This window comes from Elephantulus edwardii, unplaced genomic scaffold, assembly GCF_000299155.1.
Source record: "Elephantulus edwardii isolate Elephantulus edwardi_28Jun2011 unplaced genomic scaffold, EleEdw1.0 scaffold00286, whole genome shotgun sequence".
Taxonomy (NCBI): Eukaryota; Metazoa; Chordata; class Mammalia; order Macroscelidea; family Macroscelididae; genus Elephantulus; species Elephantulus edwardii.
Genome location: NW_006400036.1, coordinates 2543900 through 2548865, shown reverse-complemented (window position 1 = coordinate 2548865; position 4966 = coordinate 2543900).

The following is a 4966-nucleotide window of genomic DNA, read 5'->3' as shown; positions in this document are numbered from 1 at the left end:
AGTCATTGTTCCTCACTAGGAATTGTTTCTGTTTGTCTGATTTGGTTTAAAATAGTCACTGAAAGGATGAGTTGTTGCCAGGCAGGCGTGGTTTTGAATTTTAACCTTTCAAGGTTTAGTCACCTCCCTTTAAAATGAAGCCATAATAATACTCAGCTCATAAAGTTGATGATCTGGCTTAATGAGGTAAGTTTTGGCAAGTTCTTTACCTGATATCCTGGATCCTTGCAGCCTCTGCATGTGCTTTCTTGCCAAACCCATCGCTGAGCATCAGCTCTGCTGAGTTGAAACATTCATGCTGTTATTTTAGAAAGGATGCTGGTGTCTTCCAAGGTGCCTTCGAAGAAGCATGACTTCCTCAAGCCAGTAACTGATGCTACTTGAAAGAAGAAGCATTGTGATACCAGTTATATAAAGGAAAACATCCAAAGGCAGATAGTTTGAATCCTCCAGCTGCTCTGAGGGAGAAATGTGGGCAATCTTCTCTAATTCAAAGCCCCTGAAAACTCACTGGAGCGTCAGCTATTTTTCATTCTGACTCAGGGAAGGGAGTTGGGGTGGAGGGGTTGAGGCCAAACGGCATTCTGGTGGCATAATGAGTATATATCAGACTGCTAATCAAAGTTTGAATTGGCCAGCTGCTCCGTGGGAGAAAGATTGGCAGTCTCCAACCATAAGACTTAGGGACTTGATGGAGGGTCACTAAGAATCAGAATTGACTTGACAACAGTGGATATAGAACAAATGGTGTCCCTGGCTGGCACAGTTAAGGTCTTGACTATCAGCTGAAAGGTTGGAGTTCAGACCTGCTCACAGGGGCCTTGGGGAGGTCTGCCAGCCTGCCCTGGAAGGCCATGGTCTAGAAAACATTATGGAGCACTTCTAATCCACACACATGAGTTGCCATGAATTGAAATCAAGGTGACAACAGCAATAGACCAAACAGAGCTAACGATGTTTCTTACTGAGCTTTTTAAAGTCCTTTAGATGATGACACGCATTGTGAGTTTCCAAGAGGTGGCAACAATTTGCATCCTTTTCCAAAGTTTTTTGGCTACAGAGTCCTTGATGAATGTGTTGTCCCTCCACAGCAGGATTAAATGTTCTACTAAATAGATAGCTATTTTACATATTCAATATTTTTAATACTTGATAGGCTCCTTCAATATTTACTCTCTCCTTTACCAAGACCAAGACGCAATCTCTCTGATAACTTTAAGGCTAGGAGTTAAGAATTTCAATATTTAAAAATATACTGTGATAAAATATATGAACATTGTTGTTGTTATGTGCTGTTGAGTCACCTGTGACTCACAGAGACTCTATGTATGATAGCTCTGAACCCTGTCCGAGCTGAGCCATCTCACTATCTCCAACAAATATACCCACATTATCCCACCCAGTTACTTTGTCAATTCATCTCATTCCTTTTCTGAGCTGTCCCTCCACCTTTCCAAGCATGATGTTCTTCTCCAAGGACTGGTCTCTCCTGGCAATATGCCCAAAGTATGTGAGACAGAGCTTCCAGATCCCTGTCTCCAAGGAGCAGCTTGGTTTCTCCCTCTCCAGGACAGACCTGTTTTTTTTCTTAGCAGTCCATGATATTTTCAATACCCTTCTCCAGCACTACAACTCAAAGGCATAAATTCTTCTCTCATCCTTAGTCATTGTCTAGCTTTCTGGTGCATAGCAACTAATTGTCAAGACCATGGCCTGGATAAAATAGATCTAAAACATAATTTTTTTATTTCTATGATGTTATGTTAATGATAGTGGAATAATCTGGAAAAGAATAATGAGAATGGTTGTACAACTTGAAGACTAAAACAAATGTTCACTGAACTATTTCACTGAAGAAATCCTTACATTGACATGCTTTGCTGTATGCATCTTTATCACAATAAACAAATTTTAAAATTAAGAATATATTTTAAAATATCACCATATCACCCATTTTTAAAGTTTATAATCCAGTGACATTTATTATATTCACAATATTTCCAAAATACGTTTTTGTCACCCCAAATAGAAACTTATTAACTCTTGTTGTTGTTGTTGTTAGGTGCAGTCGAGTTGAGTATGACCTATAGTGACTCTATGAGCGTCATATTTTAACCCGGTCCTATCCTGTGCCATCTTCACACTTCCTGACACACTAGAGCCCATTGTGGCAGTCATTGTGTCAATCCACCTGGTTGAGGGTCTTCCTTTCCTTTGCCGACACTCTTCCTTTCCAAGCATCATGTTCTTCTCCAAGGACTAGCCCCTCCTAGCAAAATGTCTGAAGTATGTGATGTGAAGCTCTATCATCTTGGCCTCCAAAGAGCACTCTGGTTGCACTTTCTCCAAGACATATTTGTTTGTTCTTTTGGTAGTTCATGGGATGTTCACTACTCTTCTCTAACACCACAGCTCAAAGACATCAATTCTTCTGTCATCCTTATTCATTATCCAGCTCTCAGCAAGTGCCCAGCAAGTGATCAGAAAGACTATGGCCTGAATCAGATGCACCTTAGTCCTCAAACCGACATCATTACTCCTCAATAATTTGGAGAAGTCCCTAATCACAGACTTTCCCCAGTGTAATATGTTTCCTGATTTCCTGACTACTGGTACCAAGTGTGTTGATTGTGGATCCAAGTAAGATGAAATTGTTAGCTGTTTCAACCTCTTCTCCAACCACCATGATGTTGCCTATTGGTCCAGTGGTAAGAATATTTGTGTTCTTGATGTTGAGATGCAATCCACATTGAAGGCTGTGTTCTTTGATCTTCTGCAGCAAGTGCTTCAAGTCCTCCTCACTTTCAGCAAGCAAGGTTGCATCACCTGCATAATGCAGATTATTGATGAGTCTTCCTCCAATCTTAATGCCACATTCTTCTTCATAGAGTTCAGGTTCTTGAATAGTTTGCTCAGCATACAAATTTAATAGGTATGGAGAGAGAAGACAATCTTGACACACTCTCTTTTTAACCTTGCTCTGTTCCCACAACATCCTTTTGGTCTAGGTCTAGATTTCACATGAGTACAATTAAACCTCTTAAGAAATCACTCCTCCTTTTCCCTTCTCACCAGCAACTGATTGATAATTACTAGTCAATTTTAGTCTCCTTCCTTTTGCGTATTCGTGGTATCATAGAAAACTGATTACTTTCACTCTGCATAATATTTTCAAAGTTCATCCATGTGGTAGCCTGTATCATGACTTCATCCTCTTTGTGGCTAAATAATATCCATTATACACTATACACATACACAATATCCATTGTACTTTACTTTCTTTGTTGAGGGATATTTGTATTGTTTCCATTTGGCCACTGGGAATAATGCTGCCATAAATATTGGTGTACAAGTCTCTCTTTTGAGTGCTCTCAACTCTTTGAGTATAAACCTACAAGTGAAATTGTTGCATCATAAACACTAGTGACTTAGTGGTGAGGAGTCACACTGTCAACCCAAAGTCAAGAGGTTCAAATCCACCAAAACTGCTCTGCAGGGGAAAGACAATTTTCTCACTTGACTTGATGGTACATAACAAAAACAATATGATTAGCAGTCATTGTTGATAAGGTATCAATTGTGCTGCTAACACAAAGGTAATATCTTTAGCGGTTTGAATCTACTCAACTGGAAAAAGATGGACAATCTCCTCCTATTCTGATTTACAGCCTCTTAAAATCCACTGGAGGGCCAGTTATGAGTTGGTCTGGATTTGAGTTTCTGTTTTGATGGTTCAATTCTTTTTCTTACTTTATAAAGCTTAACAGATGTGCTGTCCATTGTTGTGTACCATCAAAGCAGAACTGGCTCATAGCTGATCCTCTAGCAGGTTTTCAGAGGCAGTAAATGCACAGGAGGAGACTGGCTGGTGGATTTGAACAGCATCCCTTTGGGATTACAGAGCAGCTTGTTACCATTAGGCTACCAGAGCTTCCTAGATTAGAAAAAAAAATCACAACTTACTACTTTTTTTCCTTCCTTCAAATGCAATTTTGTTGCACAATATGCATGAAGTCTTGGGTTTTGGGTTTTTTTGGGTGTTTTTATTTTTGGGTTTTTTTAAGACTTCCTCAGTTTTTAGCAATTACTCCTGTCCCAGACTTTCTGAAACACCCTCATTTGAGTTTCTCACTTGACATTCAGCCTGTCCTCTGTGTATTTTCTGCTAGGTCTTCAGTTATGGCTGCATCTTTAGCAACAATGTCTTAGTCTCTGTTCTGTTTTTGGGTTTTTTTTTCCTTTCTGATAGGCAATTTATTGGACACTTTGGATATCATTTGACAAACATGTGATTTTTGGACAAGGCAGATCTCTCTGGACTTGGGGGGGGTTTACATTTATCAAGTCCCCTTTGACACCTTGAAGAGCAGCTATGGTGGCAGCATTTCATTTTTCAATTAAAAACAAGAAATCAAGAGACTGGCTTTCTTCTCTCCAACATGTGTCCAGGATCCCTTTCAGTTTAGGAGGCTCATCTTGCACCAGAACAATATTCTGTTGTGGTCCATAGAGTTTTTGATGAGTACACTCCTCCTGTGTGCTCAATTGCCTCTGATAATCCGCTGGAGGGTCAGTTATGAGTCGGTTCCGACTCTGGCTGACAACCGCCACAACCAACCAGCAGACTCCACGACTGCTTCCTCTGCCCTGTTCTGCTCTTTTTAAAACATTCCATGTGGAAGGGATTAGATATAGGTCCCATACTTCTCCAGCATAGCCTCCAACACACACCACCACCTCGGAGTAGGGATTATTTAGTATTGCTCTGTTCGGTTCTTGAATCAGGAATTATCTTTTCCCTAAATTCCTGTAGTCATTTTGTATGGCATTGATCAGTGTCTACATATAAGATCACGTTTATCAGAGTGGTTTTAAGATGTATGTGTGCATGTGTACACAAGCAGATCTCCTTGTTAGACAAATAGCTTTCTGAGGATGTGAGCTAGGTGTTTTACTCATTCTTGTA